General features: G+C 46.1%; 1 pseudogene; it reads left to right on the forward strand.

Annotated features, from left to right (window-relative positions):
* The first annotated feature begins 2,435 nt into the window (after positions 1–2,435).
* Positions 2,436–2,927, forward strand: LOC146203092 (uncharacterized; annotated as a pseudogene).
* Positions 2,928–24,290: the final 21,363 nt, after the last annotated feature.

Genomic DNA, 24,290 nt, shown 5'->3' on the forward strand with positions numbered 1-24,290 from the left:
AAAAAAATTTCTAAGGCACTTAAGAATGCTTTCGCGTGGAAATGTGAAATCTTTACTTTTAAGGCAAAAATATTTCTAGGCTCATGGAGCGAAATCCCGTGCGCGAGAGTTGTGCGCGAGATCTGTCACTTGTCAATCATCTTGATGACGTCATCAGAAAAATAAGAATCTTGGCTTCATCGGGAATCGAACCTCCGTCCCTGGGATCCCCAGCAGAGCGCTTTAACCAACTGTGCCACGCCAAGAAACTCTTTTTTTTTTGCATGTAAGTACTTAATTAAAGCCCGATTCGTGAATCGTACACGATAATTCCGAGATCACCGAAGAATATGCAGTGGAGAAATGCGAAAGCCTGAGCATTGCTGCTGCACAGGGTGCATCACGTTTGCTCTCATTATCGTTATCAACTAAATGCACCGTCATTATCATCGCTACTGTCCGCATTGTCATTATAAGTATAATTTCAGCGTCATTGCCATCGATACTATCATCCTCACGGTAGACAAGCAGAAGTGTGATATGCTTTTGACGAAAGGGTTAGCCCGGGTGCCTATGTTGAAGAAATTAATAACGTAAAGGCAGAGCTTCAACAATATGCGACGGAAAGATACAAGGGGGCCCTGATAAGATCTAGGACTCGAAAGTTTCTTGACGAGCAACCTTCACGTCGAGCCCTGAGTAATGAAAGAGAGAATGCCCTTACAAAGGAAATATTGGAAATTCAGTATGGTGATTGCACATACTGCGATGCTCCTAGTATTCTTGCTGCTTTCTATGACTATTATCGAAAGCTGTTCGGCAGTTGTGAAGACCCAAATCAAGGTTCCGATTATAATTCCTTACTTGAAAACTTTCCTCGACTAGACGATGAGAAGTGTGCTGTATTAGAGGGACCCATCGCTTTGGACGAAATTAAATCAGCCATTTCAGACCTTCAGAGCCAAAAATCTCCTGGTCCAGATGGTATTACTAGCGGATTCTATAAAACATTTTCACCTTGTCTAACGTCTGTTTTGATAGTTTTCCAAGCATCTTATGATGTGGGTTTCCTGCCTCCCACTTTCTATTCAGGCTACACAATATTAATTCCCAAAAGCAAAAATACTAATCGGTTGAAAACTGTTAAATGATATCGTCCGATTTCTCTCTGTAATGTTGATTACAAAATTTTTGCCAAGGTCCTTTGTTGTCGTCTGCAGCTGGTCATTATGAACTTGATAGGTTCGCATCAGGTATGTGGTATCAGAGGGCGTAGTGTTCAAACACACATCCATATTGCACGTTCAGTAATCGAGACAGTATCAGATGAGACAGGCCAAGTAGCTCTGATTCAAATTGGCCTGGCACGATTTCTTGTTCGTGATCTTGGAGCATGCAAACATTGGCGACGTTTTGCTCAAAGGCATAAGGCTGTGCTGTTCGAACTCGTATACGCAGCTAATTGCTAATCAGGAGCTAACGAAACCAATACCGCTAGAATCATCTGTTCGTCGAGGATGTCCACTGTCTCCACTCTTGTTTGCCCTATACCTGGAACCTCTCTGTCTCAGTATAATTAACAGTGCAGCCATTTGTGGTTTCTCTCAGGCTCAATGTGAAGTTTAGATTTTAGCCTACGCGGACGATATCTCTCTCTTTTGTTCTGACAAAAAGAGTGTACTTGAGGCTTTACACTTGACTGAACAGTTCTGCGATGTATCAGGCGCGGCTCTTGATTTAGATAAATCCAAATACTTTTAGTTGGGTCATTGGGGCACTAGACCTAGCCAGTTTGGAGGCATATGCTGAGACTGTAGTCCTCTTCAGTACCTACGGGTTCCGCTGCACCAAGTTCGCAACAGCGCAGCCTACTGGGATTCACAAATCGTACCTATTCGTCGACAAACACAATCTTGGATGGCTAGGGCACAGGTCTGTAACATGTTTTTGTTTGCAAAGCTTGCGAATGTCCTTCAAGTCCTGCATTGTGCGAGGAGGAAGGTACAAGTTATACACAGAATATTTGCAACATTTGTGTGGCGCTCTCAATGGGAGCCTATGCGGCGTGACAACTTGTTCCTTCCCTTAAAGTCGGGTGGAGTGGGCCTTGTTCACTTGTTTGTGCATCAACTTACTTCCCTTTTTTTTTTTTTTTTTTCAAATCGGCAAACCCTCCGTTTCTTGTAGCTGTGCTCATTAGGCGTTTTAATCCCCCACATTTGCCTTACTTATTCGCACCGACTGGGCAAGCTCGTGAGGGGCGTTTATGGGGATTCCTTAAGGAGGTTGCTGACACTTTCAATTTTCTCACTGTGCGTTTCTCTGTAGATTACCTGTATAGCCTCTCGAGAAAGCAGATGACCCAGGCTCTCACTGAGTCTTTGTTCCCTACAACGTTGTATCGGCAGCCTTATCTGGGGTTTTTGGACACCACTGTTCTAAAGCATGTTAGGCAAATGTGCGTTCAGGCAGCTGCAAAAACGTTCTTTTTTAAATTGCACACAGCGACGTTGCCTGTCAAGACATTTCTTCGCGATAAGATGTTTGTGCATTGGTCGGTGAATTGTCGTCTATGTAACATGCCTGAGACAAATGATCATTACTTTATTCTGTGCCGTGATGCTATGCTCTTTTGGGACATACTACAAAGAACTCTTAAAAAGGACATTGAAATTACCCCATATACAATTAGATTTTTGCTTCCTGACAAAACCTTTGTCGTGCCTTACGATCTATTTGTGTTGATGGGACCTATTTGTGTTATAGATATGGATCTATTTGTGTTGTGTCTTTGGAAAAGCCGCATGATGGACAGGTATGCAGAGCCATCAAGATCGTCCAAATCCGCCTTTCTGGAGCAGTGTGCTTTGGTGAGGAGTGTGTAGGCTGCACGTGAAGAACCTCCAAACTGGGCGCCGTATCTAGATGCATGTGTTTGCCTCCCATAATTTTGATGTTTTTATTATGGTGCATTGTCGGGCTAGGGATATCGTGTGCTCGTATTAAGCAGCTCGGTAACATCAGACATGGACAAGTTTAAATGAGTGGAGTGTTTTCTTTTTTTTTTTTTTACGGAAGTTTTTCCATGCAATAAAGAAAAAAAAATCCTGGGCGTGGCGTAGTTGGTTAAAGCGCTCGGCTGAGAATCCGAGGGATGGAAGTTCGATTCCCGGTGGAGATGTGCCTTTTTTTTTTCTGATGACGTCATCATAACGTCATTTGATTGACCGATATAGTGTGACCGGACGCCGGGAGTGTGAGCCATTAAAGGCTTTCGCATAAATACAAATAATGTAAAGAATGCTTACAAACACTTTTCTCAAGTTGATTTGGATGATGCGGAACCATTTACCAGATCCGAATGCGAAAACATTATGCTTCGAATGTCTACGTTGTCATGGCAGCCGGCGGGGTTTCGTCGTCATGCTGATGCCGAAGTGTGCAAGAAAACATTGAGAATCATGCATACAGTTCATGTGGCGTGCTCTGCAAAGTCAACATCAAATAAAAGTTAACGACAGATACATTATTCCGCCTTATGCTGTAGCAGCTTCTTTTACGACCGGCAGCCGCTGCGACGGCTGCTCACTGCGATAGTTCTGATGCCGGTGCTTGCTGGCCGGTGTGCGCTCCTTGCACGATTTCGGTGCAGCCCGCCGCGCTAGATTTTTCACCGCGAGGATTTCGCAGTGAACGTTTACTCCTTGGAGGTCGGCGTGCAGGCGCAGCTTTCTTGTCATCCGCAACTGCTCGGACCGCCGCGCATGCAGCGACGAGGAAGCGAGGATGCGCCGGTCGTACGGCAGGGAGCTTCTCGGAAACGATAGAAACGCCATACGGGCTTCCTGTCAAATCCCCCGATTTCGGCGGAACAGATCGCAGCTCCACGGAGTGATCCGGGATCCACACCTGATCCCAATCTGATATTGGAACAGACAGCTCCCGCTCTCATTCTGCATTGGAATACGACTGCCCCAAACGGAGCAGAAAAATTTGATCCCGATCTGCCATTGGAATTCTACAAAGTCTTAAGAACTAAACTGTCTATCAAAATATATAAGCTGCATTTTGTTTTTGCAAGATAAGTTGATGGTACTTTTGAGTTCTTTCGAAATGCAGTTACGGTACATGACAGAAGATGGCGCGTAGTTTGGCGCGTCATTTCACGGCTGAGGCGCATGCCTGCGCTAAGGACCCGATATTTTGCCATCTAAAATTTTAATTGTTGGGCTTAATGTCCCGAAGTGACATATGGGCTATGCGCGAAGTCGTAGTTTTTGGCTCCGGATTAATTTAGAGCACCTGGGTTATTTAACTTGCGTTGATATCGCGCAGCGAACAAGCACCTTTTCGGGCGCGGACCAGGCGCGGTCGCTGCGGCTCGGAAGTTATTCCATGCATAAGTCGCATCGGTGAATAAGACGCACTAAAGAAATTTTCAAAAAAAAAAAAAAAATAACAGGTACTTATATATCGGAAAATACGGTATTTACTATTACGAATAAACACTAATGACATTACTTGAATTCGCAACGAGTGGAAACGCTCACAAGATGATATTTTTGCATTAAGTGCCTCCAACAATTGTTTGGTTCCACGACAGGGATTTTATTTATCCTCTCTGCTAACCCTGCCATCGTTAGTCGTGTTTTGGAGAAAAATGATGGCGTTTCACCTCTTACAATGAAATTTCCGTATCTACAGCATTTTCACCTCTGTGATTTCTGTTTTAAACTTTACTTGCTAGATTCCAGAATTACCTGAGAGTGAATTTTCTTTATTTCAGTTTTTCTTCCACAGACAATAGCTAAGCGAATTGGTTTGCTTTGTTGCGCTTCGGCTTGCGCTTTACCGCGGCCTGAAGCGAAAGAGGAGCACGTACAACGCTTCCGCTCTGGGCCGCAGGATGCGCCCGGCGGTTGTTATCCCAAACCTACGATGTTGAAAAACACCGGAGGTCACGCGCTAAACAATAATGGAAGCTGGCTTCCGAAAGCTTTGGAGCGACAAAGAACTCTTTTTGTTCTCATTTATTACATAGTGGCTGCATGATTAACTTGTCTGGAACATGGGGTGTCCGCGGCGTCGTATGTCGTAAAAAAAAAAAAAAAAAAAAAAAAAAAAAAAAAAAAAAACGGTCCACGTAATCCACCACAAGATAGCGTCTCCCAGGTGGCCCTAAGCCCTTGGGGAAGCTCGGGGCAAGGAGTATAGTGCTCAGGGGAGTGTTGAATGTACGGTGGAGATGTCTGTTCGATATAAGCGGAACATTTTCCCTTTGCATTGCAATAGTTCCCGAGCTATTTGAAAATAGTTTCTAGTATCGCCGTTGGCTTGCTACAAGTATAATGCGCGTTTAAGAAGGCTTAGGCGTCTGAAATCAATAAACAATCCAGACAGTATCATTTCATTCGTTTTAAGCAAGCAAAAGACGAGCTCCATGTTGCTACCAAACCAGCGAAGGACTTCTTTTTTCGTGTTGAATTAAAGAACGTTCTAACCACTAATCCTAGAAAGTTCTGGTCTAGTATTTTTCCTAAGCCCACTCCATCCCAATACATTCCTAGACAATAACGAGATAATCCAATGCCCTAAAAAATTTCAGACGCTTTCAACACCTTTTTTCAGTCCGCTTTTACTCATGATAACCGAGTGTCGCCATAATTCACTAATATACTTCTCCGATTTCTAACAATGTAGTTTCTCAAGAGGGTATTCTCAACCTAATACTTTCCCTAGACACTAAGAAATGTGGTGACCCTGACGCTATTCCAAATTCATTTTTAGTGCGGTATTCATTATGGGCAGCTCGCTATATATCTTCACATCATATTCAAAAAATCACTCACTTCGAGCACTGTTCCTGCTTCTTGGAAGCTGGCGAAAGTTCTTCCTCTTTTCAAATCTGGTGATAAACAGCTTCTATGCAATTACAGGCCCATTTCACTCACATCCTCACCATGTAAAATGTTAGAACATATCATTCATAAACATATTACAGAGTATTTAGAAACTAATATTATCTTGTCTAATGTTCAACATGGTTTTAGACGGGGCTTTAGCACAATAACACAACTGTCCAACTTTGTACATGATATTTCTCCCAACTTAGATTGTGGTAATCAAATTAATGCAATATTTATTGACTTCTCTAAGGCTTTTGACATTGTTATTCATTCTAAACTCCTGTTCAAGTTAAACCTTATTTTAAAGAATCTGTGCTTGGTTAATTGGATATCTCATTTTCTTTCAGCCCGCTCCCATATATTTCAGGTGCTGCGGTGGCGTAGAGGTGCAGCGGTGGCGTAGCGGTAGAACATCCGCCTCGCATGCAAGAGGACCGGGGTTCAAATCCCGGTGCCGCGCAATTCTCCACCGGAAAAAAAAAAAAAAAAAGATCCGCGTGTCGATGGAATTGCATACACAGGTTTGGGGTGCGACCTGATGCCGGTGAACACCTCCGGCAACGCACTCCCTCACCAGAACAGGAGTTGGCCACCCTGGTGCAGTAATTGGCCACAACCTCCTATGATAAGCTCCATACAACCCCGGCCCTCAGTCACCAGCGGCTGCGGAACAACTGACCACGGCGGCGGTCAGACCTGTGACGCAGCAGGGGGTGCTAAGAAAGCATGGCTCCGCTGGACAGGCCGCCATTGGAAACTGACCCTGGCAACGTTTAATGCTAGAACCCTAGCTAGTGAAGCTAGTTTAGCAGTGCTGTTAGAGGAACTAGAGGGCATGAAATGGGATGTCATAGAGCTTAGTGAGGTTAGGAGGCCGAATGAGGCATATACTGTACTGAAGGATGGGCATGTACTGTGTTATCGAGGTTTACCGGAGAGGCGACAAATAGGAGTAGGTTTCCTTGTCAATAAGTATATAGCGGGTCATATAGATGAATTCTATGGTATTAATGAGAGGGTTGCAGGCATCGTAATTAGGCTTAATAAGCGGTATAAACTGAAGGTTGTACAGGCCTATGCACCTACATGTAGTTATGATGACCAGGCAGTTGAAAGCTTCTATGAAGATGTAGAATCGGCAATGCGAAAAGTAAAAACGCAGCATACTGTACTAATGGGCGACTTCAATGCCAAGGTAGGGAAAAAACAGGCAGGAGACAAGGCAGTGGGTGACTATGGCATTGGTTCTAGGAATAGCAGGGGGGAGTTACTAGTTGAGTTTGCAGAGCGCAATAACTTACGAATCATGAATACCTTCTTCAGCAAACGGAAGAACCGGAAATGGACATGGAAAAGTCCTAACGGAGAGACTAAAAATGAAATCGACTTCATAATGTGTTCAACCCCCGCCATTGTGCAGGATGTAGAGGTAATCGGGAAAGTGCGATGCAGTGACCACAGGATGGTGAGGTCGCGAATTAGCCTAAATCTGAAGAAGGAACGCAATAGATTAGTAAGAAAGAAACCCATCAACGAATTAGCGGTGAGGGGGAGGGCAGAAGAGTTCAGGATCTCGCTACAGAATAGGTATTCAGCTCTAACTGAGAATGGCGACATTACCCTAGAGGCAAGGAACAATAATTTCAGAAATATCATTACTGAGTGCGCGGTAGAAGTAGGCGGTAGGATAGTTAGAGAGGATACCGGTAAGCTGTCTAAGGAGACGAAAGATTTGATTAAGAAACGCCAGAGTATGAAAGCTTCCAATCCAACAGACCAGATCGAATTGGCCGAGATATCAAAGCTAATCAATAAGCGCAAGGTGGCCGATATAAGGAAGTATAACATGGTCAAAATTGAGCATGCTGTAAAAAACGGGGGAAGCCTTAAAGCGGTAAAGAAGAAATTGGGCATAGGCAAAAACCAGATGTATGCGATAAGGGACAAGGCGGGCAACGTCATCACTAATATGGACAAGATAGTCAAAGTAGCCGAGGAGTTCTATACAGATCTCTACAGTAGCCAAAGTAGTCAGGACAGTAATGAGATTGGCGGTAGGGAAAAACAGTCAGACGTTCCACCAGTGACGAAGGACGAGGTCAAGAAAGCACTAGAAACTATGAAAAGGGGGAAATCAGCTGGAGAGGATCAGATAACTACAGATTTGCTGAAGGACGGGGGGATATCGTGCTAGAAAAACTGGCCACCCTGTATACGCAGTGCCTGGTGTCATCGACGGTACCGGAACCATGGAAGAACGCAAACATTATCCTCATTCACAAGAAAGGGGACTCTAAGGACCTTAAAAATTACAGACCAATCAGCTTACTGTCTGTTACGTATAAGGTATTTACTAAGGTAATCACTAATAGAATCAGGACAACCTTAGACTGCAATCAAGCAAAGGATCAAGCAGGGTTTCGGAAACGGTACTCTACTATAGATCATATCCATACCATCAATCAGGTGATAGAAAAATGCTCGGAATATAACCAGCCCTTATACATAGCATTCATTGATTACGAAAAAGCATTTGACTCAGTTGAAACCTCGGCGGTGATGCAGGCATTGCGAAATCAGGGTGTAGACGAGCCGTACGTGAAAGTGCTGGAAGATATATATAGTGGCTGCACAGCAACCATAGTTCTGCATAAAGAAAGTAACAAAATTCCCATAAAGAAAGGTGTTAGGCAAGGAGACAAAATCTCCCCAGTACTATTCACAGCTTGTTTAGAGGAAGTATTCAGAGACTTGGAATGGGAGCAGTTAGGGATAAGGGTAGATGGAGAATACCTCAGTAATCTGCGATTTGCTGATGACATTGCCTTGCTAAGCAACTCGGGGGATGAACTGCAAGTAATGATTGATGACCTAGACAGAAAAAGTAGAAAGGTAGGCTTGAAAATCAATATGCAGAAGACTAAGGTAATGTTCAACAGCCTCGGAAAGGAACAGCAGTTTACATTAGGTAGCGAAACACTGGAAGTAGTAGGCGAATATGTCTACTTAGGACAGGTAGTAACCGCAGATCCGGACCATGAAAAGGAAATAACAAGAAGAATAAGATTGGGATGGAGCGCATTTGGCAAGCACTCGCAGATTATGACTAGCAGCTTACCGGTACCGCTCAAGAGGAAAGTATACAACAGTTGCATCTTGCCTGTACTCACCTATGGGGCTGAAACGTGGAGGCTAACCAAGAGAGTTCTACTTAAGTTGAGGACAACCCAGAGGGCTATGGAACGAAAAATGGTAGGGGTAACATTAAGAGATAGAAAGCGTGCAGAGTGGGTCAGAGAAATACCTCAAGTTACCGACATTCTAGTGGAAATTAAGAAGAAGAAATGGACATGGGCAGGACATGTAGTGCGAAGAGGGGATAACCGATGGTCGCTGAGGGTAACAAACTGGATTCCAAGGGAAGGAAAGCGTAGCAGGGGGCGGCAGAAAGTTAGGTGGGCGGATGAGATTAAGAAGTTCGCAGGGGTCAAGTGGATGCAGCTAGCACAGAACCGGGTTAAGTGGAGAAATATGGGAGAGGCCTTCGCCCTGCAGTGGGTATAATCAGGCTGATGATGATGATGATGATGATTTCAGGTGAATCCTATGTGGCCCCGGTTTCTTCTGGTGAGCCGCAAGGCTCCGTTTTACGGTCCTTACTCTTTATACTCTATATTAACGACTATCGAATAATATCAGATCTAAGATTCGCATGTATGCCGACGATTATGTTATTTATGACATCATTAATTGCTCTGAGGATCATTATCAACTGAACAGTTCATTAACTACATTTTCTGAATGGTGCAATAACTGGCAAATGAGTATTAATTTTCGTAAATCTGTAGTCATGACAGTTTCTAACAGCTCCTCCTCTTCTTTTTTCGCCTATTCACGTAATAGCATGTCACTGGAAAGGGTCTTTAATTATAAATATTTGGGAGTTGTCTTCAGTACCAATTTATCTTGGTCCAAGCATTCTGATTACATTTGTAGCAAAGCCCTCATGAAATTAGGATATTTAAGACGTACTCTAGTTCAAGCTCCAAGTGGTGCAAAGTTACTAATCTATAAATCATTAATCCGTCCCGTACTAGACTATGCATGCGTTGTATGGAACCCTCACAAACTAACTTATACTATCAAGATCGAAAGAGTTCAAGAGAAAGCCATTCGTTTCATTTGTCACCAGTATAATGTGATTTTTCACCTACCTGCCCTCCTTTCGTTACAGCCGTCTACCCTATCACGTCGCCGGCATTTGGAATCGTTGAAATTCTTGTATTGTATAATTCATGCTCATTATCTCCTTTCACCTAACAGTTACATTACTCCAGCCTGGCCTACTACCTCCAGATCATTACCATGAGCTTAATATTGCCCCCTACTTTGCTCGACATATCCATTTAAAAACAGCTTCTTCCCTCGCACCATTGCAGCTTGGAATAAGCTTCCTTGCTCACTTCGCTCCCTTCCTTTACAAAATTTTACTGACGCCATCGCACACTGACTATTTCACACATTTAAGTAACCTCTAGCCGTTATTAGTGTTGTTGCTCTGTTTTAAATATACTTTCTTGTTACTGCTCTACTGACTGTATTGTATAATTATTTTATTTATATCATGTTCATCTCCCACTCCTGCTATAGCTCCGGATGGAGCTGCAGTATGTAAAATAAATAAATAAAATAAATAAAAATTAGCCGCGCAGTACTTACGGAACTACACGCGTGAGCTCGAAAATGCATTTCAGAATGGGGCGTCTTGTGCAAAGGCCGACAGCTGCCAACGCTTTTAAAGAGGGCGTGACCTGACCATACTTCAATGCACTTCGTGTGAAAAGGGGCTTTCCTCCGAATATATTGCTTTCTGGCCTACTGTCGAAATGTTTATAGCCATTGGCCTGAACGGTTTGGCGTGTTAGCACTAAGTGCCGTGATAGCGACAAAGCCGGCATGTGGAGGCTGAAGCCTCGAAGAAAATAAACTGAAGTAAAACACTGCGGCCGCGAGTGGATTCCTAATTCAAGGCGGCATGAACAGGTCCGCTTCACTGGCCATCCCATTAGACTTGTGCGCTTTGACCACAGCCGAACATTTCCCCACGCTGTGCATGTCATCGCCTTTATCGACCTCCATCCGCGCACAGTGGATCCGAGAGCCGAAATCAGGAATGAAGTGCTTGTACACCGAATTCGCATTTGGACCAAGGCCTCATTATCGAATAAGCCGTCTTGTTTGCTGACGAAGCCTCGCAGGAACAGGTGAAGGTGGAGAGGGGGGGGGGGGAGGAAATGCCCGCATAACGAGTTTATGACCAACCATTCTGACGGTGGTGCTCAGGTATGGGTTAAACTTAGCAAACTACTTCATCGTACCTCAAGTAATACGCATAATTTACCCGGCTTACTATAGAGGCTTTACAAAAGTTAGCGCCATCTAGTGAAAGAAACAGAAACTGTGCTTGGCGGCCATGTTTTGTTCAGTCCGCCCGCGCCTGCCATCGAGTACGCTGTCAACGTGCGCCTTCGTAGAAGCCGGGCATGCACCGAAAGGTGCATTGGAATGCTCACAAGCGATTGTTTCATTTTTTAACATCACACCAGTCGCTGTTAGCTTCACGCTCTATTCGGAATGATGCCAGCATGTTGTTTCGTGCCCTTCTGCAGCCAGCGCACCGTCGTAGAAGCGCACGGAATCAAGGTATACGCGTGTATGCGACCGCTCGTTTGCAGTCCTAATCGGCTTTACAAGGGTCACTTGCATCATGTAAAGCATTACTGCACGTCCCTCCGACTGGTAGCTAGCTCACAGAATGTGCTATCACCTAAAACAGCAAGGTTGTTTTGCTCGCTATGGAGCCTTGTGAACTTGAAGGATAAGCTTATGCTGCGATGGAGGACACGGGAGAAGGAGCTATGCATGTATTTGCACATTGCAACGCTATTGTGCAAATACGTTCTTAGAAACATTTTGTACGTAGGTTGCATTTACCATTGTGTATTGGATTTAAGACACGGGCAGGATTACCGAAACTACTTTTTACAGTCGCACGAAATGCTAGTGCTTGGTGCAGAGAGCAATACGGTTGTCTAGTGCGCCCGAAGTGCGTGTTTCACGCTGCAAAAGCAGGGCGCCCAAACCCGCGGCGTCTAGAAAAGCAAGAAAAGATGACATCCCACTAGTGTGTTGTAACATGCTCACGTGCAGCCCGTTTTGACCGGTCCACGTCCAGAGCGCGCAGCTCAGGTTTTGTACCTGCCAGCGCGGCCGATAAAATAACGAAGCCTGCGCTTCACTTTCGTGTGTTTTTTCGAGTCACCCGATGGTTCGCTAATTCACAGCTACCTGAAATTCACTGGAATTTTTAAATATGTCGATTTCTTGTTTATTCCCTCTGTCAGAAAGTAAACATTTGAAGCCGTAATCTCATATGAAAGCGCTGACATTGGAAGCTTCGAGGAACTCGGAGGAGGAGGAACTCTGCTGAAACGAAAAGAAATTTGAAAAGTCAACTCACATTACTGCGAAGTGTTTGTGCCTTGTGCAACTGGCTGTGTTCATAAAATAAGATTTATATTATATCATATCGTTATAGAAAAATTAGGGGGTCACTTAAGCTCCGCCGTTAAAGGTATAACGCTATAGTGTCTCTCTCTCGTACTCACACACGCACGATGTTTTCTTTCTTCACGTTTATATTTTAGCTCTTTTATTTATTTTATTTACAAAATACTGCAGGCCCTAACTGCATTGTATTCTTTTGCCCTAGCAGGAGGGGCAAAAGAATACAATGCAGTGAAATATGAATTCATCAAAAGTAACATACTGCACACTAGTATGTTATATGTTGTTATGTATGTTATATTTCTATGTTATGTTTGTTATATTATATTTCTATCATTTCTGTATCTTTATTTTATTTGACGTTTTATATTTTTATACAACGCATGCGTCAGCAACAATCGGCTTTCCATTCTGAGCAATTTGACAGTTTTGAACACATTCTAATTTCTTCAATTCTTTCACATTCTTCAATTATTTCAATTAATCAATTACACATTCTAAATTTTCTTTCTTAGCATCACCAAGCACTGGTTTTTCATTCTGACACCTTTAAACTCTTACTTTCCAATTTTCCATTTTTTCGTTTTTTTATTTCATCAATTGATTAATTAATTAGAAATATTTTATTACCTCGTCATCGCATATCGCACACCAATCAATATTCAATCACTGGAAACACAATTTACCATGGCACTTTTTTTTTTTACGCAGCCCCCGATTATTTCCGAGACTAATGCCAACTACCGCGTCGACGTCATGGGAAGAAAAGTGCTAAGCGCCAGTCCAACTTACGTCAAATTACGCACGATCCTTTTATCATAAAATAAAATGCATCCTCGCTCATTTCACCAACCAAGTATCTTCCAGTGGGATGAGCCACGGTGATTGCGCAAACCAAGCAAACAAACTCGCGATGATCTCTCATAGGTGTTTAAGTAAACTGCAAAGGCGCAGAGACAAAAAAAAATCCACATTACAGAACTCTGGATGCTGTACCTGGATAGGGATGACGCTGCGGATTGCCGAGGGGCCCACGCACGACTCGTAGAGCAATTTGTAACTGCGCTCGGCAGCGCGGCCGGTGGGCCCCGCCACGTCTCGGCTGTCAAAATGCGCTTCTAGGCGTCGCTAACAGAAACCGCCAGGCACCGAAGAGAGGTCCAAGCACAACACACTAGGTTAAAACATGAAAAGCGCGAACAGAACGGCGAGCACTGACGGACGGACACGAAGCGAACGGATGGAGCGAACAAAATATGGCGGCCAGCGCGGGATCAGCGTGCCGCTCACGGTTGCCAGACGTACTTTTGCAAACCCTCTATTGAAGGACGCAAAGTAGAGGGAACAGATCTTGCAGAAAAATTCAGCAAGTTTTGAACAGGCTGTAATGCAAAATGATCCACGAAAAGGCGTAAACCATAATATAAAAGCAAATTCATTTACTATTTTCTTAGATCCTACCGATAAAAATGAAGTTTGCACTATTTTGCCTTTTTAAATAACAGCAGAGCTTATAGGTGTAGTTCGAATGTTCTCTATGTCACGTGACATAGAGAACACTCCAACTACACCTATAAAATATGTCATTGATTGCATAGCTCTCATCCTCACCCGTATTTGTAACCTAGCATCATTCACTAGTCTTTTCCCGAAATTAATGTATGTATCAAACGTTACTGTTGCCCATAAGAAAATAAGAGACGAGGAATGACACGTCCAAGATTTTCCCAAACTCAATCATACAAGTCTTCTCTAAAGGGTTAGAAAACATTATCTACAAAAGACTGCTTAATTGTTGTTTGAAATTCGAACTTATTTCCCCTACAAAGCATGACTTTATTAATGGCAAATAACAAAAACAGCATTATTAAGGCGAAAAGAAATTATTTCAGATGCAATTGAAAATCGAGAAGTCTACATTGGAGTCTTTGTAGACTTTTCAAAGGCTTTTTACCGCCTCAGTCACGCTGTTCTACTACAGAAGCTGAAACTATATGGAGCTTAAAAAATCTTACCACAAACATTGTTTCCAAAAAGGAAAAATAGGGCCCCATCTCTCCTCACTGCAATCAGTTACTGTTGGTGTACCACAAGGGAGCATATTGGGGCCACTTTTCTTGATACTGTTCATTAATGACATAGTAACAGTTCACAAAAAACCAAAATATACCATGTATGCAGAGGATACAAGCTTTTTTTTTTTTTTTTTTTTTTTCAGGGAAACCTCTTGGAAGTCCTTCTTCTGATCATTAATGAAGCATTAAATCGTTTAAAAGCGTGGAGTGCAAGCAACGCTCTACTCTTAAATACAGAAAAACTAAATATGCTCTGTGCAGCTCGGAAAATACAACTACCCAGGACTTCGACATAAAAATAGAAACTCTAAAGTAGAATGCACGGATGCAATAGAAATGTTTGAGATACCTTTCCACAGCCGTATGAGCTAGAATGATCAGGCCGAATCGGTAATATCTCGTGTATCAAAGTACGCTGGCATTCTTGCTAAGTTATATTTTCTTATTTTCTTCCTACCTAAATCAAGGGGAAAATATATCTATTTTTTATCGCATTTAAACTAGTTTCGTTGTTGTGGAGTACCACAATGAAAACAAATATAGGTGAAATGTACATGCTTAAAAAAGGCATTACGTTCAGTAGCCAATATTGACTACCATTCCCGTGGCGATCACCTGTTTTCCTGTTATAACATCATTTCAGTTCTTAACCTCTATTAATACTGTTTAGCGGCCAGATATGAAAGAGCCCCGCCGGGGTGGCGCAGTGGTTACGGCGCTCGACTACTGTGCCCAAAGACGCGGGATCGAATCCTGGCCTCGGCGGCCACTTTTCGGTGGAGGCGAAAATCTAGGCACCCGTGTGCTGTGCGATATCAGTGCGCGTTAAAAAACCCTAGGTGGTCGAAATTTCCGGCGTCTTCCTTTGCGGCTTTTCTCATAGCCTGAGTCGCTTTGGGACGTTAAACCCCGAAACCAAACCAAACCAGATATGAAAGAGCTCTGTGTTGTAATCAACGAGGGATTTTAGACTTAATTCCCCTCGCGCCAACTTCCGGCTTATTCTCTCCGAAATACAGATAAATGGTTCACCCCCTTTTGCAGCACCAACTATGAAAAACACATGCTCAGTTTTAAAAGACCAATTTGCTTAATCACCAGCTATCATTTAACATAGACCTTGAATAAAGTAGGTTGCGAGGAGTTTTTGGGTCCCATTAACGGGGTAACATTGGTGTGAAACTGTGTAAGTGTAATTTATATTGATGTGTGCAAGTATGCATATGCTGTATTTGTGTAAAAGTGCTACCAAAATGGATTCTGATTTTCTGGACTGTGTATATTTTGCGCTGTGTTGCCTTCTAAAAGAAAGGGGAGTGGAGGTGTGTGTGTGTGTGTGTGGGGGGGGGGGGGGGAGGGGTTCTCTGATTGATTACTAATCACTTTTTTACACGCGGGCCTATCCACCCCTATGATGTAAGTAAATTGAATTTGAATTTGAAGAGGCACCTGCACCTGTGACGGTTGACAGGTAGCAGAATATGAAGCGCGGAAACTCTCATTTCGTCTTGCAGGGGAGAGGATGGTGGATACGAAACACTCGGATGTAACGAAAAATTTGATTACAATGAAAAACTTGTACATAACGAAAATGTGCTTCTCGCTACTACTTAGGCGGAGCCGAACAGTTGCATGCTTTCGCATCTGCTGATCGCCCCAAATTTAATTGGAAAATTGGTAGTTATTTTTTCCCCTGGCGTCTTCTGTGCAAGACGCAACACGAGACACACTGTATTGGGGGCTGCATGGTGCACTATAATGTCGGGATGGTAGCGTGAAAATATCGGAAATATTGCATCGAGTGTTATCTGGTGGTTCCTGGATGAAGGCAAACAACAAAGGCCTGGTCGTTGCTTATTCATTTGTGTTTTCTCACGCTGGACCATGGCCGAAATGGTTTCTCACAAGACGTTTCAATTTTCTATCCAGCGTATTTTGTCAATGCGGCAACCATTTAGTGTATGTGCGTGTGTGTGTTGGACGAGGGCGCGCACGCACGCACGCACGCATGCACGCATGCACGCACGCATTCACACACACACACACACACACACACACACACACACACACACACACACACACACACACACACACACACACACACACACACACACACACACACACACACACACACACACACACACACACACACACACACACACACACACACACACACACACACACACACACACACACACACACACACACACACACACACACACACACACACGCGCACGCACGCACGCACGCACGCACGCACGCACGCACGCACGCACACACACACACACACACACACACACACACACACACACACACACACACACACACACACACACACACACACACACACACACACACACACACACACACACACACACACACACACACACACACACACACACACACACACACACACACACACACACACACACACACACACACACCAACTTCATAAGCATGCTTTCCTGACATCATTTATCTTTACGTTTCGAGTACAATTTCTCAAATGTTTTCTGCGATACTTAACCTTACTTCAAAACTGAATGATTAGGTGCACCATCAGGCTAAAATAAAAAAAATAAAGGTCAAATATTAAACCAAAAGCGTCTATTACATGCAACGACAAACTAAGCACTATAAACTAGTTCAGCCCCGTCTGCACCCGCTAGCGCTGAATAAGTATACAAATTGAACAATTCGGCGGATCGTAAAAAACAAAAGGCCTTTGTTAAGCAAGACGGAGTACATGGCTAGAAAACTTGAGATTATACCCGGTCCCACAATTTTCCCACATTAAAGGGAAAGCCGTACCTGGAGTCGGCCAACCAGGAGCCAAGTTAACAAAGTCGATGATCAGTGAATGGCTGGCGGGCTGGCGCCTTGAATATGCGGTAAATGCGGCTAGTAATCAATTTGCAGGAGTTGAAGGTGCAAACCCGTAATATATCATTGCCACCGTCACCACCGAGAATTCAACAAGGCCGGTGCATCATCTTATTTCCCCGCGGCGAACGTTACGTTTACTGGGTGATCGTTAAAGGATCAGCAGATGAATCGCCGCGCACGTGTTATCTATCAGTGAATAGGCGAGGGGTATCGCGTGACTCGAATCAGATCTGCGCTTGCAGCTTCATTTGCTGGCACTTGATCGCCCTTCCCTAGTTGTAACGTAAGCTGCTGGAGTGCGCTGGCTTGTCAAGGTCTCAGTGGTGCCGCTCCGACGCGACAGATGACGTAAAGGTCTGTGTAGCACGCAGTAACGTGGCGGACGCTGTCAAGCGTCAGCCCCCTATAGCAGTGGTTCCTTATGTGCACATAGCACAAAGGCACCTGTCGGCACTGCGGTATACTCGCGATGCAAGCTAACAGCATAGAAGAAATCAGCCGTTGGAGTGACAGGCGTAACAGGGTCTAACAACTGGTGCGTCGAGGCTGGACTAGTCAGGCCCGTATATCACAAAGGAGAGTCTTGCAACTACTGGGACAGGACCCGTTGTGTGTGGTTTCGAACTCGCTCGCCGGTAGAAAGTCACTGCGGGACAGAGCTCCGGAAAATCGGAGGGCCACTTATCACAGTGCATGGCGCCAGGTCGTACAGGAAGGATGCGTCGAAACGACACCACCAAATCAGCATTGAAAACCGTGGCGTTGGAATGACCAGGTACGATGTCGAAGCGTGAGACGCGGGGCGAAAGGAAACGTCTAGTGTTGGTTTGCTGTTCCCTCTTTCTGTAAGGAAGGGGCGCGCGTAGAGGTTAAGGTTGCGGAGCAAGGTCCGGAATTCGGAAGACAGATTGTAGTCGCTCAGGTCACTGTCATTTGTATGTTTTACCTGTTTTGTTGCTTTTTTTTTTACTTACACATATACCTTGGGGGAACGTGCTAACACTTAATAAAGTTAAAAGGGTTGTGGTAGGCAGCAAGTAAGCAATCATGGTGTTGCTCGCTGGGCCCTGAGGCATTAAAACTGAGCCCGAGGATCCAGTCGAGTTTTCTGAGCTGTCGCTTAGCGTAACATCTTCGGCTTGGCCGGGGTATCCAGATTCATGTTTTGCCCGAACTTGATGTAAATGTTGTATATTTTGTAAAGTTTTGTGCATAAATTTTGAGTTAATCTCTTTGCTCTCTCTTCAAGCACCGTTCTCTGTATTTCGTCATCTTCTCATACAACCGTCTTGGAGGGAGCTTAGAAAAATCACTGATGGTTTCGGGATTCGATCACCGATCTGCTAACGCCAACTGCAGCTTTAACTTCGGCTTCAACCAGTTTTGTGAGACCATTTGCAGTTACATTGTATTTCCGGCTCGTGATGAAGTCAATCCATTTTTGATTGCAACCTTTCTTTTTTTTTCGGAATTCCTCATAGCGGGTGTTCACGAGACTCGTTAGTGTGGCTCGTAATTAGCCGTCATAACTTCTCTTATCACTTGTGCACACGCCTAGTCACGCAGCTTTCTCACGTAGAAAAGGACTAGGGAGCGAACGTGCAAGAAAGCAGACTGCACTGTATTTTAGTATTGCAATAATCTTTTTTTTTTTTTTAAGTCTGAACGGCACTTACACTTTTCGATTGAACTTTGTTATCTTCCACTCATAAGATAAACGGCACTTTCAACCTAAGTCAGTATTGAATTATTGACTAACCTGCCAAACACTTCCTGATAAGCGTGTATATAATATGGTTCCTGTCTGGCATACCTGTTGAATCTCAAGATACCGCAGGGATATCATATACCCAGAAATTCTTGAAAAACGCTTTTTTGAACGAGAAGTTCTTTACGAACGCATTTTTTCTCATTTCTCAAGACTACTCCAATAGCAATTAATATATTCACAGATCGTCCTTTAGGGACGTTCGCATTTAATGCGACTTATTGTTAAAAATGCATACCATTGTGTTTTTTAGGACATTCTTTACTCGCAGCTGGTGCATGACAAACCTTAAAAGCAAGATTTCGGTTTGGTTTTGTTTTGTTTTGGGATTTAACGTCCCAAAACGGCTCAGGCTATGAGAGACACCATACGTAGTGGAGGGCGCTGGATATTCCGATCACCTGAGGTGCTATAACGTGCACCGAAAAGCAAGGTTTTGTTAAGCATCGGTGAGACTATTCCCATCAATATCTTACAATACTCCACAGTTGCCTCATCTTTCCGTTCAAACCGTTCAAACTATATATTTCGATTACTGAAATAAAAACTTTGGCTCCCGCTGGCTCAAAGCGATGATTAATTACTAATTAGGAACAGTTTTTGTACGTTGCTGCTACACAATAGCGCATATCGTTTTCACGCAAAATAAGCTGAAAGAATGGAAAGAGCCCTGAAGGGAAGCAAACATGAATATGCTTTTCAACTGGCCGGTTTGCTGGGAGCAGGACGAGTTTTATTATTGCTGCGTCAGAAATGGCTTTCCAGGGCATCGAAAACGATCTTGAAACGAACGCTTCGTGTTTCGGAAGGTGGCAGCCGTCAGATGTTTTCCTACGAATTGTTCAGCTTCGGCACGACGTTGGGGACCAGAGTCGATTTGATATCCCACTGCCGGAAAAACTGACTCCATCTACTGATCTCGCAGCTCTGATGTATGGCTGGCCACCCGCTCAGGCTGGAAGAAGCCAAGTGCAAGTTCTATGCCAACAATCTAGTTATTAAAATTTAGAGGAAGTTTCTCTACTAAACCTAGTTATACTAGGCGAAAGCATGTCGCTTGCTGATGATGTTGCAAGGTCCTCTGCGTAACATTCTGAGATGACCCAGCTTCACTCGGATCCATGGCGAAGAGCGCACTGCCTAGGCTGGCTGGTATGGACGAACAGGAAGAGGGAAAAAGGGGGTGCACAGGTCTGTTGACTGCCGGTGGAACCGACACCGCCACAACCTGCGTGCGGATAGTGGGAGAAGGGGAGGAGAGAAATCTGAGAAAGGAGAAGGTTGCTCGCGTCACGCTGCGCTGATGCTGTGGCGCCAAGCCCCTCAGGTCATCTATACAAGGTGGGCCAGGCCGGTGCCGCCAGGAAAGCGGGGAGTAGGTGAAAGGGCTTCTGGGAGATGCGGCCCTGATGGAAAAGAACCTCATCCAAGGTGGAAGAGGGGAGACCAAGACGGCGAAAGCCGGTGGGAAAGGGTGGCACGCTGCGGCGCGAACGATGGGCACTCACAGATGAGATGTTCGAGAGTCTCATCTTGATGTCCACAGCGCAGGCTTGTGGAGGAGGGGATGAGGTCGAACCGGTGGATTCGGGAAGCCGTCTAAGCGGAGCTGACTCTGAGATGAAAAAAGAAGGCCCGGTCGGTGTAGAAGAGGCCCTTGGTAGGGAGCGGGCGTGTGGGACACCCGCTCGCCCCTCTAGAATCCGGGTGTTCTAGGATCAGGTGGCGGTGGATGACGTCCCTCACCTCATCTAGAGGCTCCACCGCAGTGCTGATGGGGGTGGCAGGGTCTTGGCAGCTCTGGCCAGAGTCGGCTGCCTCTTTGCCCGCCACTCTGGTGAGGCCTGGCACCCAGCAGAGGGTGAGGGCAGTGCCCCTTGTCTGATGGCGGTCAGCCGCGAGGCCAGAATGCGCACCATAGGGGGTCCCGTCAGGTCTCTGCAGGAGCTGGAGGGCAGAGCGGGAGTCCGTGAGAATGGCCGTTTTCTGGACGTCCGCCTGCTCCGCCAGGATGTCCGCTGCCAGGTGTAGGGCAGCCAGCTCGGCAGTGGTGGAGGAGGCCACGAATGGGAGTCTGGCCTGCCTGGAGACGCCGAGGGCTGGGATGGTGCAGGCAGCCTCCGCCAACGGACAGGGCCCAGGGAGGACAGAGCCGTCAGTGGAGAGATGGACCGCCCCAGCAAGGTCCTCCTCCAGAAGGCAGGTGACCTCCTGCTGAAGGCCCGCAGCAACCGTGTTCCGCATGGTCCCAGCCCCAGGTAAGCAAGGGCAGGCACACAGTGAGCAGGAAGGTAATGAACCTGTCTATGGTCCTCTGCACACCCCTGATGGTCTAGGGCCTTTGGCGGCGGGACCCCGGCACCAAATGGCGATGTCATCCGCGTAAATGGCAATGCGGACAGAATGCCGGATATCCCGTGGCAGAAAGTGGGGCAGGAGGGCCAGGGCAAGATAGAAAACGAAGGGGCTCAGCACGCGTCCTTATGGGACCCCTCTTCACGGGAACCGGGGAGTGCTGGTGACATCACCCAGGCGTACCTGGACTCTGCGGTTGGCAAGGAAGACAGGTACATATGCCAGCATATATCCGTGGATGCCCAGGACCGCCAATGCCTCCAGAATGGTCTCGCGGGAGAGGCTGTCGAAAGCCCCTCAGATGTCCAGGAGGGCCAGGCAGACATCGTGTCTGGAGTGCCGGGCATACTCTAGGGTGGACACAAGGTCGTAGATGACATCTACAGTACAACGATGCTGCCGGAAGCCCGCCTGCTGCTCCGGGAAGTATCCTGCTGCCAGACCGACCCACGTGACGCACTCGATGGCCATGGCCTCCATGACCTTTCCTGGTGCGGATGTCAGAGAGACCGGGTGGTAGGAGGCCAACTCTGCGGACGACTTTCCAGCCTTCAGTATGGGGATGACCAGAGCAGTCGTCCAGGATTCGGGGAGGTCCTCCACACCAGGTTGTAGCAGTCCAGGAGGTATTCCCGGAGTGCCTCGTCCAGTTTTCGGAGCATCTAATATGTGGCCCCATCAATGCTCAGGGAGCTGCGGCATTTGGTTTGCTGGAGGACCACCGTAAGCTCCTGGGCAATGAATAGGGGTGTGGTGATGGCTTCCAGATCTGCTGGATCCATGGAGATGTGGGGCTCGGGCCAGGGTGGTGTCGGCCCGGGGTAGGGAGGATGGAAGCTTTCAGGTGAGTAGAACATCTCTGCCATTCGTTCGCCCAAGTCCTCGAAGGAGAAGCCGTGGAGGACGGCAATGGCCAGGTGTGGTCTGGTCTGAGCGTGATGGCTCTGACAGGAGAGATCAGAAGAGACGCCAGGCCCTGGAAGTATTCGGCGTTGCGACCAGGGAGGAGCAGATCCCCTCCCAGGACTCTGTGGCGACGGTTTTGGGCCCGCCAGCACTGGACGTCTAGGCGGGTCTAATCCGTCCAGTGATTTGGCCTGTCCGTCCGCAGGGCCCTCCTCTGCACCTGACTCTTCGGGGTCCGGAGCTGGAGGTACGACATCGGCTGGCCAGACTGGACTTCGCAGGTAATCGTGGGGGCATGGTCACATCGGGAGACATGTGCGATGATGTCTCCCTGGAAGGGGTTCTGCACGAGGCTCTGGAACCGGTCCCAATGAACCACTCTGCACAGCCCACCCGTCACCCCTTCCTTTACTTGGGAGTAAGAGCGATGGGGTATTTGTCCGAACCCCACGTGTCCGCAGAGGGGTGCCACTCATACACACATCAGCGAAACACGATGGTCAGGTCGATGTATTTACGCACCCCCCCCCCGCCGAACAAAGGGGGGAATCCCTGTGTTCAAAAAATTGAGAGCAGTACCGCGGAGGGCAGCGACCAGATCTCGGCCACGGCGGTCCGCCCTGCAGAGCAGAGCAGATAGTCGCCACCTATAAGGCTAACTAGCTGTGGCAAGGAAATGGCATCCGAGTGGATTACGGTACGGGCATATACACTTGCGACAGTCGTGTCTTATAACAATACAGAACTGCGCGAAGGTAATGGGACAAGAAGGCACGAATACGCACACACAAAGCACAGACTCATGACTGGCATGTTGACAGAGCAAGGAGGTTGACATAGGCGGTTGCCGCTTGTCCTTTCTTGATAGGAGGAGTGGTAGTGGTAGAGCCCAGAGCAGAAGAAATGTAATCCAGTAAGACATGATGTTGGGCTAGTCGGTTCATGGTTATAACAAAACAGAACTGCACGAAGGTAACGGGACAAGAAGGCACGAATACACACACACACACAAAGCGAAGACTCTTGACTGGCATGTTGACAGAGCAATGAGGTTGACATAGGTGGTTGCCATTTGTCCCTTGTTGATAGGAGGAGTGGTAGTGGTAGAGCCCAGAGTAGAAGAAATGTAATCCAGTAAGACGTGATTTCTTCTACTCTGGGCTCTACCACTGCCACTCCTCCTATCAACAAGGGACAAACGGCAACAACCTATGTCAACCCCATTGCTCTGTCAACATGCCAGTCAAGAGTCTGCGCTTTGTGTGTGTGTATTCGTGCCTTCTTGTCCCGTGACCTTCGCGCAGTTCTGTTTTATTATAACCATGAACCGACTAGCCCAACATCACGTCTTACTGGATTACATTTCTTCTACTCTGGGCTCTACCACTACCACTCCTCCTATCAACAAGGGACAAGCGGCAACCACCTATGTCAACCTCATTGCTCTGTCAACATGCCAGTCATGAGTCTGCGCTTTGTGTGTGTGTATTCGTTCCTTCTTGTCCCGTGACCTTCGCGCAGTTCTGTTTTGTTATAACCATGAACCGACAAGCCCGACATCACGTCTTACTGGATTACATTTCTTCTACTCTGGGCTCTACCACTACCACACCTCCTATCAACAAGGGACAAACGGCAACCACCTCTGTCAACCTCACTGCTCTGTCAACATGCCAGTCAAGAGTCTGCGCTTTGTGTGTGTGTATTCGTGCCTTCTTGTCCCGTTACCTTCGCGCAGTTCTGTTTTGTTATAACCATGAACCGACTAGCCCAACATCACGTCCTACTGGATTACATTTCTTCTACTATGGGCTCTACCACTACCACTCCTCCTATCAACAAGGGTCA

The sequence above is a fragment of the Amblyomma maculatum genome, chromosome 1 (genome assembly GCF_055883805.1).
Source record: "Amblyomma maculatum isolate TAMU_Amacu chromosome 1, ASM5588380v1, whole genome shotgun sequence".
In the NCBI taxonomy this organism is placed as follows: domain Eukaryota; kingdom Metazoa; phylum Arthropoda; class Arachnida; order Ixodida; family Ixodidae; genus Amblyomma; species Amblyomma maculatum.